We start from the raw sequence: 13657 nt of genomic DNA on the forward strand, positions 1-13657 counted from the left end.
ACTTATTGGCCCATGTCAACTGGAGAGGTCTGAAGCACAGGGTTCCACAGGTACCAGTCAAGAACCTTAAAAAAATTGTCCGGACCCTAAGTCCTGTCAGCCTTTCCTCCAAGTAACCCCCCTTCAAAATACAAAAAACAATCCTCAAGGGCTCCGCCCTAATCATCTTTGGCACATTGATGTCACACACTATTCTCCGTTGGAAAACTTAAATATATCTTTCTTTCAGTCGATACCTTCTCCCACGCCTACTGGGCATCGGCACATGCCAGGGAAAAATCTAAACATGTCATTAGTCATATGCTTCAATGTTTTGCCACTCTTGGGCTGCCTGATCAAATTAAAACAGATAATGGCCCCTGCTTCATAAGCAAGCCCTTTATAGACTTTCTCCAGACCTGGAAAATCTCACATTCCACAGGCATCCCATACAACCCCCGGGGCCAAGCTATAGTTAAAAGATAGGGGCTGGAGAGATGGCTTAGCGGTTAAGCACTTGCCTGTGAAGCCTAAGGACCCTGGTTCGAGGCTTGGTTCCCCAGATCCCACGTTAGCCAGATGCACAAGGGGGCGCACACATCTGGAGTTCGTTTGCAGAGGCTGGAAGCCCTGGCACGCCCATTCTCTCTCTCTCCCTCTATCTGTCTTTCTCTCTGTGTCTGTTGCTCTCAAATAAATAAATTAATTAATTAATTTTAAAAAAAGATAGAATCAAACTCTTAAGACTCAATTATGAAAACAAAAGGGGGAATCCTTATCCCCACATGACCAACTAAAAAAGGCATTATTTACCCTAAACATTTTAAACTTTCCTAAAGAAAATAAACAGCTATCCCCTTTTCAAAAACATTGGTCCTCATCTGTTACTTACAGTTCTATCTGGGTAAGATGGAGGGACCCATTGACTGGGGCCTGGAGAGGGCCTGATCCACTCCTCACAGCAGGAAGAGGGTTTAGATGTGTCTTCCCTCAAGATGAAAAAAGACCCATTTGGGTACCAACAAGAGACCTAAAATATTTGACCCAACAAGGGGACACTGACAATCACTTCTCTAGAGAGTGTCTTGCCCCTGAGGACTGTTCCTAAAATGGTCCCTTACCCTGGTAAATTGAATAACTCCCTCCCTTGCGGAGGATTGCTGGCTTTGCCTCTGATCTAGGCCTCTCTGGCTACTTGCAGTACAGTTGTACACATGACCTTAAAAAACTCCTCAGCCACCTTCCCCGTCCCCATCCAGCTTTTCCCAATGTTTCCTCTGGGCATTTGGGCCCTGCCTTCCCATAATAATTCCAGTATAGATGTGGGATACATTCATCCTTCCTTCTTTAATTTTAACACAACTGAGCCCAGTGCTCAACGCTGCCCGCCTTCTGGAATGGTTTATGCTTATGGAGGCGAGAATGCCTATAACTTTCTGCCCACCAATTGGACGGGCTTTTGTGCCCCAGCCACCTTAATCCCAGATGTAGATATCATTCCTGAAAGCTAAATTCCCTGGCTACGGTAGTCCTACAAAACAGGAGAGGACTAGACCTACTAATGGCCAAAAAGGGAGGCATATGTTTGTTTTTACAGGAAAAATGCCGCTTTAACGCCAATAAATCGGGAATCATCCAGGACAAGATTAAGATGCTCCAGGAAGATTTGGAGAGGAGGCAATGGGACCTCCAGGACAACCTGCTGCTTACATGACTTCTTACCCTACCTCCTCCCTCTACCTGGACCCCTCCCCATCCTTCTTCTCCTTCTCCTTCTCCTTCTCCTCTCCTCTCCTTCTCCTTCTCCTTCTCCTTCTCCTTCTCCTCCTTCTCCTCACTGTCGGGCCTTGTGTAATTAACAAAATTACACAATTTATTCACCAGCGGCTAGAGACAATAGAACTTCATCAGGCCGAAATACATTATCACAGGCTGACAACTCAGGAGTTAAGTTCCTTAGATGACCCATGGCCACCTCCTCTGCCCTCCATGTGAACAATGATGGGTAAGATCCCCAGAGGGGGACAACCTAAGACAGGCCATGGAGTGGGTTCTCAACGAGCTAAACACATGGTACCCAATGATGGGTAAGATCCTCAGAGGGGGACAACCTAAGACAGGGGACATGGTGACTAATGCTCTTACAAAAACAAAAGGGGGAGATGTTAGGCCTTGAGAGGCCTGGACGTGAGGCCTAGTGGAATTTCCTTAGGCTAACTGCCTCCGCCCAGCTATGACTCAGCAGGGGGCTTGGCCCCTGGCCTGCTATGTCCACATAGGAAATTAGAATTCCTGCCTGTGGGCACTTAGAACTCAGCAGGGGGCCAAATGGCCTCTGGTCTGCCACTCCCACACAGGAAGTTAGAGTCTCCCGCTCATGCGCACTTACAACCAAGCATCTCAAAGGTCGCAGTGTGCTATTGGCCCTTACATCTCACCCCACCCTAAAGTCTCCGCCTTCTTTCTCAACATTATATAAACACCCGCCTGTAACAATAAAGTTGAACTCCTGCTTCGGAAGGACTCCCGACTCAGTGTCTTTTATCTCTGGTGGCCAGGAGAGGTTTCTGGGTCGTCCGACGCTCATCATCCCCTCAACCCCTAGGAAAGCACTAGCAGGCCTGGTTCTCCCCTTGGCATTACCTGTGCGGGAAGTAGCCCAACACTCCAGTGGTTAGAATTATTGAACTTGGAGACTTGTCATTGTCTAGAGTTGTTGGACTTGGAGCTACAGTGTTTGATGATTTCCCTGGTTGTTTTAAATCTTGTATTAACTGAATATTTCTTTGCTATGTCATCTTTTGCCATGGTGAATGTTTATTTTGTACCATTATGGGTTTTTTTGTGGGTTTTTTAGTATTATGGCTCAGGTAACAGATGTTGTATTGTGGGGATGTTTAAACATCATTAGGATTGATGAAAACTATGGGGACTTTTAAAGATGGACTGAATGCATTGCATTTTATGTCATGTATGGTTATCAGTTTATGGGGATCAGGGGCAAAATGTGGTGGTTTGGTTCAGGTTTTCCTCATAAACTTAGGTGTTCTGAATGCTAGGGTCGCACATGATGGAGATTTGAGAATTAATTCTTCTTGGAGGCAGTGTATTATTGGGAGCAGACTTATGGGTTGTTAGGAGCTGCAGAGGAACTGCAAACTACAGGTGGTCTTTAATCTCTTAACACAAATGCCTTATCCTGTAGCCTAGGTGAGAAGGCAGCCCAGGTGAGGTGGTGCCAGTCACAAAGGCATTATTTAACATAAGACATAGCCACCGGACACAGGGGCGTTACCACATGGCCTTGGCAAAGCTGACCCTAGGCACGTATGCATCGTCGAGAAATTTTTATCTTCTGCATATAAGCTTGTGTCTGCCTGAATAAACCTGAGCCTTGATCAGAACTTGTCTTGGCTCCATTCCTTGTGTTCTTGTCTCAGATTTATTCCCACTCCCTCCTTCGGGGTCTGTTTCGACCTTTTGCTACAGGCCTGCACAATGGGTATTATAGCCAGTTTTCCCTTGCCAGTGTTTGGAATGCTCTCCTGTTGCCATTTTCCACCTTATGTTGGCCAGGGTGTGATGTCCACCCTCTGCTTATGCCACTATTTCCCCTGCCATCATGGAACTTCCCCATCAAGTCTGTAAGCCAAAATAAACCATTTTTCCCCCAAAGCTGCTCTTCTTTGGGTGATTTCTGCCAGCAATGCGAACCTGACAGCAACATATGGGAATGATCTGGCTGGGTCTCTTACAAACCTTCCTCCTGCATTTCACTCAGACTTCTTCTGATTCTTTATGTGACTCCTATAGTCTCCCCAGCCCTTCACTTTCTTGTCATCTTCAGAAAGTTCTCAGGCCCAACTTTATCTCAAGTTGCCACTGCAAGAAGAATGCTGCAGTCTTTCCTCCAGCCATCTAGCACAGACTACTGAACTTATGTTGTAACTGTTCATTCTCCACTCCTCTCCACCATGCCATGTTTTTCAGGGAGCCCTTACTATAGGACATTCCCTTGTCTCCAGCCATTTTGCTGTATCATCCTGCCTTTTTTTTTTTTTTTTTAAACGGAGAGGTCCAACTGTCTGGGTAATTGGGGGACAATGATTCTTTTTTTTTTAATTATTTATTTATTTATTTGAGAGTGACAGACACAGAGAGAAAGACAGATAGAGGGAGAGAGAGAGAATGGGTGCGCCAGGGCTTCCAGCCTCTGCAAACGAACTCCAGACGCGTGCGCCCCCTTGTGCTTCTGGCTAACATGGGACCTGGGGAACCAAGCCTCAAACCGGGGTCCTTAGGCTTCACAGGCAAGCTCTTAACCGCTAAGCCATCTCTCCAGCCCCATCCTGCCTTTTCTATGTCCCTCCCATATATGCAAGTATCAGATTCCAAACCACTTTTGGAATGAACAAATCATAACAGGCTTAGCTACTAAATCTATCTCCACTTGGCCAAGGATATAAAAGGGGTCCCCAGCCTCTTGTGCTATAACCTAGAGATGATTTAAATATGTCACCAGATGCTTATGTCTTGGAAGCTTAGTCACCAATATGGCTATGATGAATTTTTGAGACTTTCAAGTGATGAGACCAGTGAATGGAGATTTGGCCATGAAGGCACAGTCCTTGGATCTCTGGGAGTGGGCTCTTATAAACAAAGCTTGCTCTCACACCTTGCCCCCCCTTTATGTAGAAAGTTTCCTTTTCATTTCTATACCATGCTGAGATGGGTCCAGTGGGGGCTTGCCAAGATTCCAGTGCCATGGTGTTTAGAGCCTCAACCACTGGAATCATGAGTCAAATGAAGCTCTCTGCTTTGTAAAGTATGCTGCCTTGGGGATTTTGCTACAACAATAGAATGTGAGCTAAGATTCCCATTTGTTGCCTTTTGAATTCAATATTAACAACTTCCAAAATAATGTTCCTGTATTTTATGACTCTTCACTGAAAAAAATCCTTCATTGTCATTTTTTTCCCTATGAACATGAGCTTCATTTTATGTAGCTCAGTGAAAGACAGTGATGATTATTTGCTCTGACTGAGTAGGGCTTTTACCTATCTGGAGCTGCTGAGGGTCTGCAGCTGCCCAACAGCTCCCTTTGCCACCAATTTACCTCTGCCTGTATGCACATGAGAAAATCAATCACATGCTTACTTTCCCTTTTGTGATTTTGATAAGAAAAATACAGATATCCAGCTCTCTTAGTTGCCTTAATGAGCTTGGATTTTGCTGACAAGGAAGGTAGTATGCATATATGCAAGGAGATAGAGGAGATAGCAGTGTTGAAAGAGAGGCAATTCCAAGTGCACTGAGCCTCAGCATTTTTTTTATTTTTTATTTTTTTTTAAGTTTTTTTAAAAAATTTTTTATTTATTTATTTGAGAGCGACAGACACAGAAAGACAGATAGAGGGAGAGAGAGAATGGGCGCGCCAGGGCCTCCAGCCTCTGCAAACGAACTCCAGACGCGTGCGCCCCCTTGTGCATCTGGCTAACGTGGGACCTGGGGAACCGGGCCTCGAACGGAGGTTCTTAGGCTTCACAGGCAAGCGCTTAGCTGCTAAGCCATTTCTCCAGCCCGAGCCTCAGCATTTTTACTGCATATTTCTAATGCCATATAACTTGACGGAAAAAGAACTGCAGACAAATTTTCACCTGCAGCCACTTATCATACTTTCCTCTAGTGGAGGTATTTTAATTGAAGACTCCTGTGACATTGTTTCATGACTGTGATAAAAATGATTAAAATAGCATTAGAGAGTACCAGGACCTTCAGCACAGGATAAAGTGGAGCCAAATGTAAGATTGATGAGGTTAGGTAAAAACTCTATAATTTATAAATGCATATTATCTATCTTCATCTACAGCAAGGCTTAGGAACAGTGGGTAGTTCAGTAGCAATGAAAATCTTGTAACACTCAAATTATAGTCATTATATATCATTGTTCACTAAAAGGAACCATAGCTTCTTAGGAAATGGCTGATTATAGGTCTATGGCTCAAAATGTACAATTTGAGCAGGGAATATTTTGTCTCATTAGAAAGTAAGGAAACCATCACAGAATAATAAGATCATGTCAGGAAGACACAGAGGCAATGTTCATAGGGCCCCACTGACTGAAGATGGGTCAAGTCCTGCATTTGAAGGTTTTATAGTCATCATGAATGAACCCCATAAAAGATATTTAGAACAATGATATATTGAGAAGTTAAAAAAAAAAAAAATCATGCTAGAAAAACTAATTGTAACCAGTGGCAGATGGTCACAGAAAACTTCACCAGTTGAAAACTTGTAAGAATTGGCATTTGTTCTTTTCTATACAAACCACTACACAGTCCACATTAGCTATGTCATTCTTCAGCTTGATAATGAGAAACCCTGTATACTTTCTAAAAGTTTTATAGCTAGAAGAACATCAAGACAGGATGTGTGTATAACAGTGCTAGTTTGTGAACTTCTAATAAATTATTGTACCTAGATAACACTGGGAATGGAGGTCCATTCTATCTGAGTGGTATCTATACAACTACAGGAGAAGGAGGCACATTTAAAATTTTCCAAGTATCTAGGAATAGCTAGCAATCTCTTGAAATATAGAGACAGAGGCATGCATTTTGAAACAGACTACAAGGAAACATTCAACAAAATCTAAACTCTGGTAATCCTATGGAACCAATTTCTAGGCTTGCTCTGCAAATAAGGTGACAGAGTAAGAAAGCAAAAGTGAGAGTTTTGTTGACATTTTTAGAACATTTAGAGACAACTGAATGTGTACTATATGTAAATGTCATTGCTAAGTTCCCTGAGAGGTGCCACAGAAGTGTGGCTATGTAGATGAATGCCTTCATTTTTGGAGATGCATACTAAAGTATTTAGAGATGAATGGTCTGGTGTGTGTTACTTTCAGATGGCTCATAAAAGTACTTATATAGAGATATATACTTATTTTTATAATAATCACAAGTATTCACATATATCTTACATGCACACCATACATACATATCATATATATGCCACACATAAGCATAGACACATGCATCCATATTCGGACACACATAAACACATACATATACATAAATTTGTATGTATTAGAGTTGACTTTGAGGACATAGAGATCATTACCAGGGAAGATGTGTGGACCAATACTATAGCTGAGAACTGGTTTATAAGTGTTCATGTCCACTTTAAGCAAAGGAGTCACAGTGGTCTTCCTTCAGAGAGCTAGGACTTTAGTACCACCTCCTCAGAGATGTTCCTCCCTTCCTCTCACTTTTCCATTCTAACTCTCACAGCCCCTAGTTCTGGAAAGTTAAAAGCTCTGTCTGTTTTACTGAGTCCTTTAGGAAATTTCACATAAGGGCACTCTTTTGAAACTTCATACACGGCTGATGGCTCTTGAGAGCATAGCCTCATAGACTCCAGAACCATGTCTTGGGTCCAGGAACAGGGAAGCTATAGGCTGGTTCCTGGAGGTGATAGTGATTTGGAGTTGGAGTCATCTTCCTTGCTAGTGTCTTGTCATGCACCCAGTAGTTTCATGCTAGCAGAGTATGAATGGTGGTCCTGTAACAATAACTTGTCTAAGTAACTGGAGGCCTTTAAGAACTCCCAAGATGAGTTTTCAAAGTCCTTGCTTACTCCTTCCACTCTCCCTGGCTAGTCTTAGAATGGTAATGACTACTCTTTTCCAATCACAAGCTGGGGTGGTGTATAGGAAATAAACTCAGGACAACATTGAGCTTTTTTTTTTTTGTTTGTTTGTTTTTGTTTTTGTTTTTTGTTTTTTTGTTTTGCAAGGTAGAGACTCACTCCCATCCAGGCTGACCTGGAATTCAATATGTAGCCTCACGGTGGCCTCAAACTCACAGGGATCCTTCTACCTCTGCCTCCTGAGTGCTGGAATTAAAGGCATGCGCCACCACACCCAGCTACCATCAACCTTTTTTATTTTAGAAGAAGAGATGAAAAGTCTTCACTATTGAGATGAAAGAGAGTACATAGGCAGGAGGGCAGGCAAGCAGTCCCATTCTAGCTTGGAACAGTGCACAATAAGAAGTCACAGTACTTCTACAAAACAGCCTGTTGCAGTCAGGTTCACATTGCTGGCAGAAATCACCCAACCTAGAACAGCTTTTGGGAACAAAGGATTTATTTTGGCTTATAGACTCAAGGGGAAGCTCCATGATGGCAGAGTAAATGATGACATGAGCAGAGGGTGGACATCACCCCCTGGCCAACATAAGGTGGGCCATAGCAACAAGAGAGTGTGTCAAACACAGGCAAGAGGACACTGGTTATAATACCCATAAACCTGCCCCAACAGTACACTGCCTCCAGGAGGTGTTAATTCCCAAATCTCCATCAGCTAGGAACCTAGCTTCAGGTTCATAAACCTAGGCTTATGGTGGACACCTGAATGAAACCACCACATTCTGCCCCTGGCCCCCATAAACTGAAATCCATACATGATATAAAATACAATGCATTCTGTCCTACTTTAAAATTCCCCATAGTTTTCATCAATCCTAATGACATTCAAACATCCCCATAATCTAAGATCTTTTAACTGAACTATAATACCCCCCAAAAAAAAAAAAATCCACCAAAAAAAAAAATCATAATGGCACAGAATAACATTCACCACTGCAAAAAATGGCATTGGGCATAGCAAAGAAACATTCAGCCAATACAAAATTTAAACAGGGCAGACATCAAACCCTGTAGCTCCAAGTCCAACAACTCTAGTCAATTCCCAAATCTCCATCAGCTGGGATCCTAGCATTCAGAACACCTAAGTTAATGGGGACACCTGAATGAAACCACCACATAGTCAGTTCTTTATTGCTATAAATGTTGATCATGTTGCATTAAACTCACTTGGAAACCTCTGCTGTAGGGAACTGTGGGAGCTCAGAATAATAAGGGCATTAGCAGGCAACTGCACTCCTATATCAAGACAAATGGTAAATCAGAGGCAGGGGTCTTGGTGTTCAGTGAGCTTGAACTGGTTTTGTCTGCCACAAGGAGTCAGGGGGGTGGGGACAGATTCCTCAGTGGAAGGCCCCTCAGCTGATTCTGCTTGGGGTGACAAGTGCAGATGATCCCAATTCTCAAACTTCTAATAACAGGAATAGTATCATTCTCTGTCAGGTAAAATCACTGTAAAACTTTATCTTATGTTAAAAGATTCAAAAAGTGGGTTGGACAGAAGGCTTAGTCGTTAATGCAATTGCCTGCCAAGCCTAAGGACCCAGTTCAATTTCTCAGTATCCATGAAGCCAAATGAACAAGGTGGCACATGAGTGTGGAGTTCATTTTCAGTGGCTGGAGCACTTGGTGTGCCTATTCTCTCTCTCTCTCTCTCTCTGCTTCTCTCAAATAAATAAATAAAATGTTTTTTGATGTTTATTATTATTAACAATATGTTTCATATGGATACATCATGTGTTGGTACCATCCATTTCCTCGTTCTTGCCCCCATTCTGTTGGGTATGACACTCAGTGTGTTGCAGATATTCACTATAGGGTAGTGGTTTATGCATTGTGGGAGCAGTAATCAGTTATCTGGGGGGAGAGGGAATTCCTCTCTGCATGATGTCTCAACCTGTGACTCTAACTCTAACAATCTTTCCACTCCCTCTTCTGCAAAATTCCCTGAGCCATGGTGGGTGACTTTAAGTCTACTTCAGCAATGAGCTCCTAGGAGCATCTGGATCTATGCTTTGGTAGATGTTGGGTATCCTCAGGGTATGTCTCCTATACCCTGATGCTGATTATCAGGTTTAGCATGGAAACAGCACCCTTGTTCATCTCCCCAATTCCTCTGTGGATTCAGCTGTGGCTTGGCTAAACTGCAAGGTGTAGTATATCTCCTCTAGTATATCTAACTTTGGAAAAAGAAGAACAGATTCTCCAATGAACAGTGAAGTCAGCATAGTTTTAATGGAATAAGAATTATTAATTTAGGAGGATTTGATGTACATAAGCACCCTGTTAGCCAACGACTAGTGAGAGTTTGACACTGGAACATATAATCTTTGTCTCCATAGTATTCTGGCCAGGTTCCTAATTTCAGATATGGGTTTTTTACACAGAGTGGATCTAGCCAATCAGAAAGTGATTGGTTACCTACTGAGCCTGTGTGCCACTGTTGCACTATCATGTGCATCCTGCCAGGGTGTTTTCTTCAGGGTAGCTTAGACCTCTGGTTGCTCAGAATGTTGTTGGCCATTTTTCCCCAGTAGCTCATGCAATGTTTTCTAGCACTAGACAGGCTAACTCTGAGGATTGGCTTTCTTCTGAATTCTAGCCAGGTCTCTATGCTCTGTGTCAGTGTCATATTCTGTCTTCAGCAATAGGGTCTTAGCTTTTGCCTCAGGTAGGTAAGCAAGTGCTTTAACAGAAAGCTGTATTGATTTATTACTCTCACAGGACTGTCTGATCAACAGATCAATGTAGGTACCAACCAGTTTCTAGAACTGGAAGTTATAGGTCAGAGACCAAAACAAGATTTTTCTTTTAATCTTAGGTCTATCCGACCCTCAAAATAGCCCTACTTTTCAGGTGCTCCCCCTTACTACTAATTTAGGGTTTATCTTTTAGGATATATCCAAGAATAAAGGTTTCTATGGTATCAGCTCATTTTGGACTTAATTGTTTATTTTCCCCCTTCCCTTCCCTCAAACTCTTTCATTCATATTGTCTAGACCTTGAGATCTTAGCAGGTGTGATAGCAAATCCAGCAGGTCAAAGTTAGGAACCACAGATAAGTCATTGGTCTTTCTGTGATTATGTAAGTTCACTGAGTATGATCTGTTCCAAGTCTGCCCATTTTCTACAAATTTCATTATATTATTTTTTCTTATTGCTGAGTAGAATTCTATTGTGTATATGTACCACAACTTTTTATCCACTCATCCAATGATGGGCATTGGGTTGATTCCAATTCTTAGCATATGACTTGAGCAGATATAAATATGACTGAGAAAATGTCTCTATGTTGATGCATGGGGCATTTAGGATAAAATTCCCAGTAAGGGAATAACTGGATCTGTTGGTAGCTCTATGTTCACCCTTATAAGGGATCTCCAAATTGATTTCCATAATGGTTGTATAAGTTTACATTCCATCAACAGTGGATGAGAGTTCCTCTTTCCCCATATCCTCACCAACATTTGTTATTAGATTTTAAAAAAATATTTTATTCATATTTATTTATTTATTTGACAGAGAGTCTGGTGGAGAGAGAGGGAGGCTAACAGAGAGAAAGTGAATGGGCATGCCAGGGCCTCCAGCCACTGCAAATAAACTCCGGATGCATATGCCACCTTGTGCACCTGGCTTACATGGGTACTGGGGAATCTAACCAGGATTCTTAGGCTTTTCAGGCAAGCACCTTAACCAGTAATATATATCTCCAGTCCTCTGTTACTAAGTTTTATAATTATTTCCATCCTTACTGGAGTAAGGTGGAATTTCATGGTTGACTTAATTTGTATTTCCCTAATTGTTAAGGTTGTTGAACATTTTCTTTAGTGGGTGTTAACCATTTATAATTCTTCCTCTGAGAACTCTATTCATTACTCTTCCCTACTTTTGTAGTAGGTTGATTGAGTTTTTTATTGTTTTGTTTTGTGAATTTTTTGTAGAGTCTATGCTTCTATCAGTGGTACAGCTGGTGAAGATTTTCTCCCATTCAGTGGGTAATTTATTATGCTTATGATGTGTTTGCCTGTGCAAAAGCATTTTAGTTTCATTGGTTGTTTGATTGTTTAATTTCCTGGGGTACTGGGGTTTTGTTCAGAAAGTAATTTCATATCCTTGTATTGTGGAGAGCACCTCCTATTTTTCTTCCAGTAGGAGATGAGTTTCAGGTCTTATATTGAGGTCTTTAATCCATTTGGACTTTATTTTTGTGTATGGTGAGATGAGTGGTCTATATTCATTTTTCTACATATGGTCATTCAATTTGTCTAACACTATTTGTTGAAGATGCTGTCTGTTCTTCAGTCTATACTATTGGCCACTTTGTCAAATATCACATAAATGTAGTTACTTTTCTGGGTATTCAATTCTGTTCCAGTGGTCTCTTTTTCTGTTCTTATTCCAGTACCATGCTGATTTTGTTATTATGGCTTTGTGAGATAGCTTTACATCAGGTATGGTGATACCTCCAGAGGTGTTTCTCAGGTATGTTTGGATATCTGAGGCCTGCTGCCATTCAATATTAATTTTGAGATCATGTTTTCAACCTCTGTGAAGAATGCTGCTGGTATTTTTATAGGTGTTACATTAAATCTGCACATTGCTTTTGGTAGAATTATCATTTTCACAAAATTAATTCTACCTATCCAGGAGCATTGGAGATCTTTCAATCTTCTCAATTCCTCCTCTATTTTTTTCTTGAATTTTAAAAAATATTTTCTTTTTATAAGTCTTTCACATCCTTGATTAGTGTTATTTCAAGGTTTTTGATTTTTTGTTGCTATTGAAAATGTGTCCATGTATTTGTCATTTGCATATAGAAAGGCTACTGATCTTTGTGCATTGATTTATATTCTGCCACTTTACTGAAAGAATTAATCACATTTAGAAGTTCTGAGATGGAGACTTTCAGGTTACTTATTTATAGGATCATGCCATCTGCAAATAGGGCTAACTTTACATCTTTTCTGATTTGAATCCCTTTGATTTCTTTCTCCTATCTTATTGCTTGGGATAGTACTTCAAGTACTGTGTTGAAGAGCAGTGGTGAGAGTGGGCAGCCCTGTCTTGTTCATGGTCTCAATGGGACCTCCTTGTGTCTTGTCCCATTAAGTATTATTTGGGCTTTGGGTGCTTTATATATACAGCCTTTATTCTGTTGAGATAAAACCCTCCATGCCGCTTCTTTCCAGTGTTTAGATCATGAAGTGGTGTTGTATTTTGTCAAAGGCCTTCTCGGCACCAATTGAGATATCTTTTGGTTCTTATGATTGAGTTTATTCATGCTGTGTATGATGGTGGCCTATTTCTGTTTGATGAACCATCCCTGCATCCCTGGAATGACACCTACTTGATCAAGGTGGATAATGCTTTGATGTCTTGTTGAATTTGATTGGCAAGGATTTTGTTCAGGTTATTTGCTTCTAAATTTATCAGGGAAATAGTCCTATCATTTTCTTTTCTTATGTCATCTCTGTCTGGTTTTGGCAATGTATTGGAGAGGATTGTCTGGTCTCTGATTATGCAAAACAGTTTGAGAAAAAACTGGTTTTAGTTCTTTAATGAAGGTTTGGTAGAATTCAGCTGAGAAGCCATTTGGTCTTGGGCTTTTTTTTTTGGTGAAGTTTTTGATTACTTCTCAATCTTGATTGATGTGATAGATTCGTTTAGGAGATTAATCTGCTCTGAGTTTAGTTTTAGTAGGTTGCATGTGGCTAGGAATTCATTCATTTCTTCCAGATTATCCAATTTTGTGGAGTAGAGGTTTTCAAAGTATGCCCTGATGATTCATCAAATTTCACTGATGTTTGTTGTGATCTCTTCCTTTTTGTTTCTGGTTTTATTAATTTGAAACTTCTCTCTCTCTCTCTCTGTCTCTCTCTCTCTCTCTCTCTCTCTCTCTCTCTGCTTGATCAAATTGGAAAGGGGTTTATCAATCTTATTTATTTTTGCAACGAACCAGCTCTTCATT

Source organism: Jaculus jaculus, chromosome 3, assembly GCF_020740685.1.
Source record: "Jaculus jaculus isolate mJacJac1 chromosome 3, mJacJac1.mat.Y.cur, whole genome shotgun sequence".
Lineage (NCBI taxonomy): Eukaryota > Metazoa > Chordata > Mammalia > Rodentia > Dipodidae > Jaculus > Jaculus jaculus.